Source organism: Octopus sinensis, linkage group LG8 (assembly GCF_006345805.1).
Source record: "Octopus sinensis linkage group LG8, ASM634580v1, whole genome shotgun sequence".
NCBI lineage: Eukaryota > Metazoa > Mollusca > Cephalopoda > Octopoda > Octopodidae > Octopus > Octopus sinensis.
The window spans coordinates 65,664,892-65,677,391 of record NC_043004.1 but is presented as its reverse complement, the minus strand read 5'-3'; positions in this window follow the sequence as shown (position 1 = coordinate 65,677,391).

Here is a 12,500-nt window from a genome sequence, read left to right as displayed (position 1 = left end):
ATATACACACACACACCCACACACATACACACACACACACACACACACGCACACACATATATATATATATATATATATATATATACATATATACGACAGGCTTCTTTCAGTTTTCGTCTAACAAATCCACTCAAAAGGCTTTGGTCGGCCCGAGGCTATAGTAGAAGATACTCGCCCAAGATGCGACCCAGTGGGACTAACCCCGGAATCATGTAAGCAAGCTACTTACCACGCAGCCACTCCTGCGCCTCTGGAAAAGGCTTAGAAAATCGGGTAAAATAACCTTAGAAACGGATTAAAGTTTCCAGCAAACCGTTGCAGAACATCATCGAAGCACGTACTTCTCAAATACCAGTTGAATGATTTGAATTGTTGGGGTCAACGACCCCTGACAACTAATCCCATATTTTGAAACGGTAAATAATAGCTTTTAATATGAGACAAGATTTTTATAAACAAACATTGAATCACCGAGTGAGCCGATAATTTAGAAACGGAAGAATCTCGGCAGCTCATTGCTCGCCACGTTTTTTCGCATATAAGGGTTTCTTACTCGATGATCTAAGCTCTTTACACGACTACTCTCGCGCGTTCGAGATTTTCTTCGTTTCTAAGATACTCACTCACTCAGCGCTTCAATGTTTATTTATAAAAATGTCCTCACAGTAGAATGGAGTATTTTCAGCTTTAGACGAAAGACTAAAATATAGGTTCAAATTTGATAGATAATGTTTATACTTTGTTGTATCAAGGGAGAGTCATTCTCTTTTAGTGCCTTATCATTTAACACACGTACCGGTTCAGTTTCCACTCATTTATTTCTTTATTTTTTCTAAAATTTTCGTTGTATCTTGCAACCTGTTCAATAGTCGTTGACTCGATTCGTTATCCGAGCTACGTTCTTTCTTTTTGTTTGTGCACATGTGTGTTGGTCAGTATGTGTGCGCATACTCATATGTATATATGCACGTATGTGTGTGTTTGTGACTCTCTCCAGACACAACAAAATATGCTTCAACACACGGACTCACATCAAGAATGGTGTAAACCAAATCCAAAAACGAAACGCTTATACTATTTGAATAAAGCGTCAAATCGAGCAAAGATCGAATCCTTTTCCGTAGTTTGTGGGATAAATATTTTTAAAATGCCACGTCTCGCGTGTAGAAAATTAGTCTAACAATAGATATGTTTTGGTCGAAGGAACATCATAACTATAAATGTTACGTTAATGAAATGCATTTAACATTGTGACTATGTTATTGGACGTTACAGTATCACCAATACAGTTAGACATGGCATTTCTAAGACTTTGACGCTTGACTTCTTATTATTGGTGCTGAAGAAATTAGTTCTGTATCCAGTAATTATAGCTCTAAATAAGCCGGACAAGTTTGGAGTTTTAAAAGGACTACAGAGCACTATCAAGATCTATGAACTCCTGTGAACATTAGCTATCACCAAGGCGGGCAAAACACGCGTGTGTTTGTATTTTTGCGATGTTTTCTTTTGTGCCTATGTATATTTGTGTATGTGTGGGTGTTTGTGTGTGTTTGCAGAGGTGTGTGTGTTTTAGTGCTGTTTTCTTTTGTATGTATGTGTGGGATTGTATGTGTTTGTGTGTATGTATGTGTTTGTGTATTTGTGTGTGTTTGTGTGTGTGTGAGAGAGTTTTGTGTTTGTATGAGAAAGTTTTGCGAGTTTTTCTTTTTACTGCTTATGTGTATGTGTGTGTGTGTGTGTTTGTGTATACGCCCTGAGTACAAATTCCGCCAAGCTCGACATTGCCTTTCATCGTTTCAGATTCGATAACATAAGTATCAATTGAGCATTGCGCTCGATGTAATCGAATTACTCGCTCCCCATCAGAACTACTGGCCTTGTGCTGAAATTTGAAACGAATATTGATATATGTACGTATGTAGGGATGTTTGAATGTAGGGACGGAGGTAGGTAAGTCGGAGGTAGGTACGAAGGTAGATAACTAGATAGGTAGGTAAGTCGGTAGGTAAGTAGGTAGGTAGATAGTAGGTAGGTAGGTAGGTAGGTAGGTAGGTAGGTAGGTAGGTAGGTGGATAGGTAGGTGGCTAGGTAGGTAGGTAGGTAGGTAGGTAGATAGCTAGGTAGGTAGGTAGGTAGCTAGGTAGGTAGCTAGGTAGGTAGCTAGGTAGCTAGGTAGCTAGGTAGGTAGGTAGTAGGTAGGTAGGTAGGTAAGCAGATTGGTAGCTAGGTAGGTTGGTTGGTTGGTAAGTGGGTAGGTATGTAGATAGGTCGGTAGGTAAGTAAATATATAGATAGGTAGGTTATGTAGGTAGGTAGGTAGGTAGGTAGGTAAGTAGGTAGGTAGGTAGGTAGGTAAGTAGGTAGGTAGGTAGGTATTCATATATTCAAAACTTACGAAATCTTTGAATACATAATCGAAAAATATTTACAATTAATGTACCCTAATTATTTCTTACATGAGTTAGATTATTTGTGTTTTTATACCATACTATGTTTCTCTTTGTGTTTAATTTCATTTCCTGTCTCTTTAATGATCTGGTGTAATTTGATGTCCAGCAACTGACTCAATACTTTGAACTGCATCTCAACATTCTAACGGTCAAAACTAGTATCCTTGCCATAGTCAGATATTAAAACTATGAATGAAAATCTCATATTTTACACGAACATATACGGTAATATGCCATAGACCCTAAAATTTAGTCCGATTATATATTCACTGTTAATTCGTGTTTAACCGTATAAAGTAGTTGAGAGAGATATCTTCCCTGGAGAGAGTCTATAATCTATTAGAAGAAACCCATTCAGTATAGTATATTAAGAATATTTGATGTCGGAGCAGATTTTATTCTTCTTCGCCAATATAACAACTTCAGTTAATCATATCTCTAACAATCTTTCTCTATTACACGAATATGATTATTGCTGCCATTCTCTTTTCGAATCCAGTGCATAGAATATCATTACCGTATAAGTGAAAATTAAAGGGTTCAATCAATTTTTTTTTTTATTTTATATGTGGCAACGAATTTGAAACCGTAACAAAATGCACGACTTCTCGCTAATGTCTCTGTCCCAATTTATGTTTATTACAGGAATAAAATTTATATGCACTTGTCTTTCCTATCCACAGACAGTGCTTTGAATATCAATTTATTGTAAAGCATTTTAAATTAATCGCTTCCATCAGATATTTTACACGCAGACAGCGAATAATTGACTCGGTTCTATTGTCCTTTCTCTAACCTGCTCACACCTGGAATCAGTTTCATTTCTCTTTTCATACATCCGCCCTCTGAAATTATCACAGTCTTCCGGTCACGTGCCCTAATGAGTGGATGATTACAGCGATAAGTAGTCATAAACGATAACTAAAAGCTCCGGAAGGATGGAATCTCTTTCACTTTGGAGCTAAAATATCACTTGGCGATGTGGAGGGAGATTATCGATCTGTCCGTAACCAATAACAACAATGGAATTTAAATCAGTAGGTAACTCATCTAATGACTGCCAGTTCTCAGAAACAACGACGCAGCTGCAATTGTAAACGTTCGGACAGCTAGAAATAACAACCAAATCCCAATTTAAGCGCATATAGTTATGAAATCGTACTTTCGAAAATATCAGTCTGTGATATATTACGGTAGATGACAAATAGATAGGATGGTCATGGATGTAACGCTATCGATCAACTCTGAACTGGTGCTATAAACCAATTTATAATAACATGAGCAAAGCTAGCATTACCGTGTATGAAGTTTAAAGACAGAGGAAATATGCACCATCCGTCATTAATAGGGATTTAAAATTTTGGTGCAGTGCCAGTAATTTAGGGGATATATCAATTACATCGACCCCAGTGCTCAACTAATACTTATTTTATCGATCCTCAAAAAAATGAAAGGCAAGATCGACCTCGTCGGAATTTGAACTCAGAACTTAAAAACAGAGGAAATGCGATTAAACATTTTGCGCGGCGTGCTAATGATTCCGCCATCTCACCGCCTTAACCATCCGTCAGTAATATTGACTGATTGACGATAAAAGAAGGAAAGCTTTATAGTCAGCTCCAAGTTGCCTCTTCGTTTCTGGTACTGAAGAGAGTTATGTAGTGAGAAACGCATTCATCAAAAATTGACTACGGTGTTCTATCGCCGTTTTGTCTTGAACGAGAAATTTCTTCTCCTTGACAAATTGAAGGGAACAGCGTTTACATGTTGAAATATATTCCTAATAGAATTGAACTGGTTTTAATTTTCTCATGGAATTAAACAGTGGAGGATTTTTGACACTTTATTGTGAACAATACCAAAACTTAGTTGTGTACTGTTAACTTAGTGTGACAGTCCCATGAAGGGAATCATACTACTGCTATTTAGTTGACCAGCATACAACTACTTTATCGTACCACTACTGCCTAAATCTCTCTGAGATATTTAGATATGTATTATTTCTATTTAATACCATAACTAAATAAACTGAATTTAACTGTTCATATATGGTATATATTGGTTAATAGGTCCCCTTCGTTATGGTTTCGGTTCTGTTATCTATCATTAGTTTCTGCATTTGCATCATAAATGCATTTCAATGTGGCGACTGTGCTTACGAAAGAAGGTCGTCCTAATATCATCGGTGACATACTTCTTCTTTCATTTTGTTTTAGGGTCTTGCTCAAATAGCAATAATATTTCTACCATTAATAATAACACCGTCAATAGTATTTAGATAACGATGCTAATAACAAAAAGAAATTGTAATAACAGTAATGCGGACACATGTGATAATGACAACAACACGAACAGTGATGGAGACCGTAATGATATAAAAAAAAATATTGTAGTAATATTAAAATTCGGCAAGCAAAACCTAAATTGACTCAAACGTATAGTGCTGTACACAAACATGTTAAAAGTGGTTGGTGTGTGATAGGGGAACATCAGGAAGGGACAATAAATATCACATCTAAAAATGTGTAGTAAAAATAAAAATAAAAACTAGAAAATTGACAAGTTCTTTCATATGTGTATCCCCAAAGAGGAAGCACCATTAAAACAGGTAGAGAGAAATATCTTTTTTTTATTTTTGCTTCCAAACACATTTAACAAATACAGTTTGGTACTTAAATATCAGAGGACATGATGCTTCTTTGGATTGGTGAATGTAAATTTTCACTCACATGAACACGCTTCAAAAAAAAAAACACGCAGGTTATATACGACAGTAAAATTCGCTCTAATGGATCAATAGCGAGAATGCATCATTGGTGCAGATGACGACATTTACTGAAGTGACATATGTTAACATTTTGCTTCGTTTCCCTTCGTAAAATAAGCGCAAAGCTCGTTACATTGGCAGGAGGAGAAGCGTTAATAGTTTATAATGAACTTTCTAAACTTTTAACCATAAAAATAAGGAGCTTGTATCCGTAATTCACTTCGACATTGTCTGAAATTTAATTGTAGTAACTCCCGCTACGAAACTACTGCCAAGTTGTATACACACACGCGTTTCTGGTGTATGGTACTCGTAATAGTTAGAATTGCAAACTCAAAGTTCCTCACTTGATGTTTGTATCTCTTTCTACTTTGCTTTGTGGCTTCACAGCAGGAATATTCCCGTAGAGATATTTCACAAATTTTCTAATAATTCTAGCATTATTTTAAGTTTTTCAATGTGCTTCTAAACTAAAGAACAATATTCTCATATATTCCACCAACCCCTTTATTCGAGAAATAATGAAAATATCTGATATCAGACACTAAATTATTATAATTTAGTTTTGTGTAAAGTGATGACTTGAATCGTGTTAGTCGGTTCAATGAAACCGTTTTCTGATGTGGTTGTCTCAACGTCTAAATCTTACGTACATAGTTAAATAACATTAGCTCTCTGAAATTGCTTGGGTCATTAATACAGAAGAATACAATGTTAATTCTGAAGAATGCCCTTCTTCTTCTTACAAGTTTTCCAAACATTCTTCGTTTCCACGAGGCGGAAAAAATAAATCTTCTCCGAAAACATTTGCACTTAGATGTACCCTGAGTTTTTCTTTCTTCTGCGAGCAAGCTTAATAGCTAATCCAATTATTTCGATATTTTGAACTAGAGAAATGTGCCTGCACTCATATCCGTTCAGTTAAATACTTAACCCTTGAATTCCGCAAAACAAAGGTTAAATATTCCACATTAGCTTAATTGTACAGTAGGAATTTCAAACACCATGCCAACGTAGATGATAAAATCTATCTAAATACGAAATAGATCTATTGTTGTAAATATATATTCGTCAATGATAAGCTATTTACAGTTTGGTTTAGGTTTGCATATTTGGCGATGATAGATTATATATATATATATATATATATATATTATATATATATATATATATATATGTGTGTGTGTGTGTATATATATATATATATTATATATATATATATATATAATATATATATATATATATATGTATATATACATATATGTATACATATATGTATATATGTATATATGTATATATACGTATATATATTATATATATATATATATAATATATATATATATTATATATATATATATATACGTATATATATATATATATATTATATATATATATATACATATATATATATAGCATCTCATGATGGCTGTACTTCCTTACTATTTTATTTGTTTCGGTTATTGGACTGCATCCATGCTAAGAGCCGTTTAATTGGAAGAGAAAACTTTCTACGTCTACCAACACTTTTCTAAATATTAGCATTCACATTTTTTCAATAAACGGATTTTTAACTCCTGTTGCTATCACTTTGTATTAAGTTAGGACTGATCGAAATATTATTGATTCTAGCAGTGGTATAGGAAAGAAATTGCGGCCGAGACACTAATATGCGACATAAACAGGAAACTTAAACGATTCAGTCGCCATAACAGACACAGTATATGTTGTGACAGATTAGCGGAAGCCCAAGAAACAAGACAACTTTGTACACGAATTAAATAGAGACAGAGTAACTCCATATTGAGACATATACTTTTGGATAACATAAAGCAGCTGCATCATACTTTCTTCATTAAATACATTAACGAATTCCTGTATTTCTACGAAGAAAGACATTGTTTAAATAGTTAGAAAGTGTTAGTGATTAAATCTCTATTATTAGAGCATTTAGTTTTTCCTCTACAAACGAAGTACTGTTTAAATCTACTGAATGCAACAAACGCTAACGAACAACTGGTATTCAAAAAATAATAACGAAGAGACGAAGCTATAGACCAATATAGGTGCATATACAACGTAATAAATACATCAGGTTCTACACCTATTAATGACAGCAAAAACCATATACAGCATATTGAATCAATGAAACAAAAGAATCAAATACATATTAAGTATACAACAGATGGACTAATTATCAAAAACACATAAAAGAGAAAGTCATTTTTTTCACTAATAATATGATAAAAGCCAAAACTAAAACTTCCCCACTAATAACTAATCACTGGTCTCTCTTGTGTGCACACGTAAAAAGCGACTAATGACCAATATGATTTACAAATATAATTGCCAAGCTATAAGTTGTAAACTTCATGACTCAACATTTCTATTTGCAATAAATTTTGTCGCTTTCTTGTCGGTTTGTTTTGCACTTAGAAGGAGCAATTGCACTGTATTACTATGTTGCAATATATGGAACAAAACTAGTTAGGAAAAGCATTTGTAGAGAACACAGCAGTTCTGATAGATTAGTCATAAAATAAAAAAAAAATCGACGAATAATGATAGAGAATACAGCGTAAATGGAAGTTAAAATATCCATACATATCTAAGATGTAATAAATATATTCTCCCATAAACACGTGCAGGCATATTTACATACACACATATACATAAGTTAAATATGTATGATATATTTGCAGAACATGGCTGTGAGCACAAATGCATGCATAATATATTTTAGCGAAGAGCTTTAACAATAATTTTCATCGCGTAGTATATAACCTAGACTATGTGATTTTCATATTTTTAGTTTTATTATTTTAGTTTTATTAACAAGGCCCATACAATTTAAATGATAACTGGGCAGTATTTTACATTAGCCTCTAGATAGCCTATTGATGTGACAATGCTGTATAGTCTATACATTGCAGCATATCAGTTAACTTATAGGTTGCCTGTAGTGTAGCCTTATACTTCCGTGCAATAGATTTACCTCCAATTATCGATCAGTTTGGCCTGCTTTTTGTCCGTAAATGTTATAACAATTTGCTTATTATAGTGCTATTACGAAGCTGTTGACTTTATATATATATATATATATATATTATATATATATATATATATACATATATATATATAGCATCTCATGATGGCTGTACTTCCTTACTATTTTATTTGTTTCGGTTATTGGACTGCATCCATGCTAAGAGCCGTTTAATTGGAAGAGAAAACTTTCTACGTCTACCAACACTTTTTCTAAATATTAGCATTCACATTTTTTCAATAAACGGATTTTTAACTCCTGTTGCTATCACTTTGTATTAAGTTAGGACTGATCGAAATATTATTGATTCTAGCAGTGGTATAGGAAAGAAATTGCGGCCGAGACACTAATATGCGACATAAACAGGAAACTTAAACGATTCAGTCGCCATAACAGACACAGTATATGTTGTGACAGATTAGCGGAAGCCCAAGAAACAAGACAACTTTGTACACGAATTAAATAGAGACAGAGTAACTCCATATTGAGACATATACTTTTGGATAACATAAAGCAGCTGCATCATACTTTCTTCATTAAATACATTAACGAATTCCTGTATTTCTACGAAGAAAGACATTGTTTAAATAGTTAGAAAGTGTTAGTGATTAAATCTCTATTATTAAGAGCATTTAGTTTTTCCTCTACAAACGAAGTACTGTTTAAATCTACTGAATGCAACAAACGCTAACGAACAACTGGTATTCAAAAAATAATAACGAAGAGACGAAGCTATAGACCAATATAGGTGCATATACAACGTAATAAATACATCAGGTTCTACACCTATTAATGACAGCAAAAACCATATACAGCATATTGAATCAATGAAACAAAAGAATCAAATACATATTAAGTATACAACAGATGGACTATTATCAAAAACACATAAAAGAGAAAGTCATTTTTTTCACTAATAATATGATAAAAGCCAAAACTAAAACTTCCCCACTAATAACTAATCACTGGTCTCTCTTGTGTGCACACGTAAAAAGCGACTAATGACCAATATGATTTACAAATATAATTGCCAAGCTATAAGTTGTAAACTTCATGACTCAAACATTTCTATTTGCAATAAATTTTGTCGCTTTCTTGTCGGTTTGTTTTGCACTTAGAAGGAGCAATTGCACTGTATTACTATGTTGCAATATATGGAACAAAACTAGTTAGGAAAAGCATTTGTAGAGAACACAGCAGTTCTGATAGATTAGTCATAAAATAAAAAAAAAATCGACGAATAATGATAGAGAATACAGCGTAAATGGAAGTTAAAATATCCATACATATCTAAGATGTAATAAATATATTCTCCCATAAACACGTGCAGGCATATTTACATACACACATATACATAAGTTAAATATGTATGATATATTTGCAGAACATGGCTGTGAGCACAAATGCATGCATAATATATTTTAGCGAAGAGCTTTAACAATAATTTTCATCGCGTAGTATATAACCTAGACTATGTGATTTTCATATTTTTAGTTTTATTATTTTAGTTTTATTAACAAGGCCCATACAATTTAAATGATAACTGGGCAGTATTTTACATTAGCCTCTAGATAGCCTATTGATGTGACAATGCTGTATAGTCTATACATTGCAGCATATCAGTTAACTTATAGGTTGCCTGTAGTGTAGCCTTATACTTCCGTGCAATAGATTTACCTCCAATTATCGATCAGTTTGGCCTGCTTTTTGTCCGTAAATGTTATAACAATTTGCTTATTATAGTGCTATTACGAAGCTGTTGACTTTATATATATTATATATATATATATATATACATACTATATTTAAAAGCACCAGGTATATAACAAAAGCTGTTACTCGGAGTTTCACGTTCCCGTTCGTCATACAGCTTTGATAAAATATTACTCTACCTCTGGCATTTGAGTATTATTTTTCCCACTTTGTTTCACTTTTGTGCTTTCTCCGGTATATATATATTCACCCATAAACACACACACATATCTATATACATACATATATGATGGGCTTTCTAAGTTTCCATCAAACAAGTCCACCCAGAAGGCTGTGGTCGGCCCGAAGCTATTGTAGAAGACACTTGCCCAAGGTGTCACACAGTGGACGTGGTTGGTAAGCAATCTTCTTACTACACAGTCATGTCTGCGCCTATATATATATATATATATATATATATATATATATATATATATTATATATATATATATAGGCGCAGTGGTTAGGGCAGCGGACTCGCAGACTTAGGATCGCGGTTTCGATTGCCAGACCGAGCGTTGTGAGTGTTTATTGAGTGAAAACACCTAAAATCTCCACGAAGTTCCGGCAGGGGATGGTGGTGAACCCTGCTGTACTTTTTCCCCATAACTTTCTCTCATTCTTCGTTCCTGTTTCTGCTGTGCCTGTATTTCAAAGGGACAACCATGTCACATTCTGTATCACGCTGAATCTCCCCGAGAACTACTTTAAGGGTATACGTGTCTGTGGAGTGCTCAGCCACTTGCACGTTAATTTCACGAGCAGGATGTTCCGTCGATCGGATCAGTTGGAACTCTTGTCTTCGCAACCGACGGAGTGCAAACAAATATATATATATATATATATATTATATATATATATAATATATATATATATATATATATATATATATATATATATATATATATATATATATATATATATTAATAAGTAGTTGAATTCCCTGAGATGAGGCATAGGTGTGATCGTATTTGTGGATCAGTGTGATTTGTCTTATATATATTTATATATACAAGCATGTGTGTTGCCTCTGCATATTTATATATCCTATATCCGCTACGTAGTTTTAAAACTTTTTTAACACATTGCCGTATTGTCTTCCGTGTATTCTAGCAGTAATTTCCCAGTTAGACTTGCCATTTCTAACGTTTTCACGCCTAACGTCTGAAGCTTGGTGTCAAAACTATTAACTGGATATATAATAATCATATTTATAAACCTAATCCTAGAATCCGGGTCGTGTAGTTACAAATATGTCATTAATTCGACAATGGTGTTTTCTTTTCCTCAATCGTTATTTTCTTAACAACTGCTACCAGCTTGTATTTAAATGATTTCTTGACAAGATTCTTTTACAAACATGTTTTACATATTTGTAAATATGCACTCTTAATCAATAAATATTAATGAATATTGATGTCGTCTTTAGGCTGGAGTCTCCTTTTAATGTCTGAAGTTGCTTGATCGAATTCTGGATATGGTTGTTAACCTGGTGGGCCCTCTTCTTCTTTCTACAAGGTAGGGATCTTTGGTGCATTGTTGAAATGTATCCCCGTTGTGTCAATTCTATAAGAATTTCTATGATCATGGGTCTGATGATTGTTCTTGTCTTGTCGTATTTGTCACGACATTTAAACGCATCATCTGCTTGTCTTCTCAAGCGCATCGTTTCTATGTTCGGCATCTTCTTCACCTTAAGACCTTTAATTCTGAAACCTTCTTTCTTCGAACTCCTTCTCCCCGAATCTCACCTCCAATGCCTTGCTTTCCTCTGGCCTACAGTATTCAGTTTTTTTAACATTTCTGTCTCTCGATATCCTTTGAATTTGTAAGCCTCATGTTTTCTTTCTCTATAGTCCCTTACACCAGTGCTTCTCAAACTATCTGATGTGGCGTACAAGCAATTTAATTTTCCAATGTACCAGGGACCGGTAATATTTTTTAGTGATATTAATTTATACTGGAAACAGTATATTTAATGAATATAACAAAAGTTGACCAATTTTTTAATTTTATATTTATTTTATAAACAAATAATACAATATTACATACGCATTTTATAAGCATTTTATAATGTTTCTTTCTTTCCGGGAAACTCGCTGCATACCGGCAGCTGATGGCTCGCAGACCGGCACCACTTTGTGTAGCACTGCCTTACGCTACAGTGTATTCAAGCCTTCTTTCGTATGAAATCATTGAGAAAACGCATATTCTTATGTATTTATCCAGGGGATAATTTATTCTGTAGGTTACAATGCGCATTGTTTGCGACGACAAGGTACAGGATTTTTAGATAATATCGTAAAGAAATTTTGAGACAGTTACTTATTTATTCTTGATCATCTTTGTATTAAAAGGTATGTATGATGGTAAGTAATTATGTAGGTATGTTTGAATGAATGTATGTATTTTCTTTTCTCCATTTAATAATTTGAACTCTTCCTGTAAAAATGTAACAGGTTTCTAAAAAGGTACAAATCTTCAC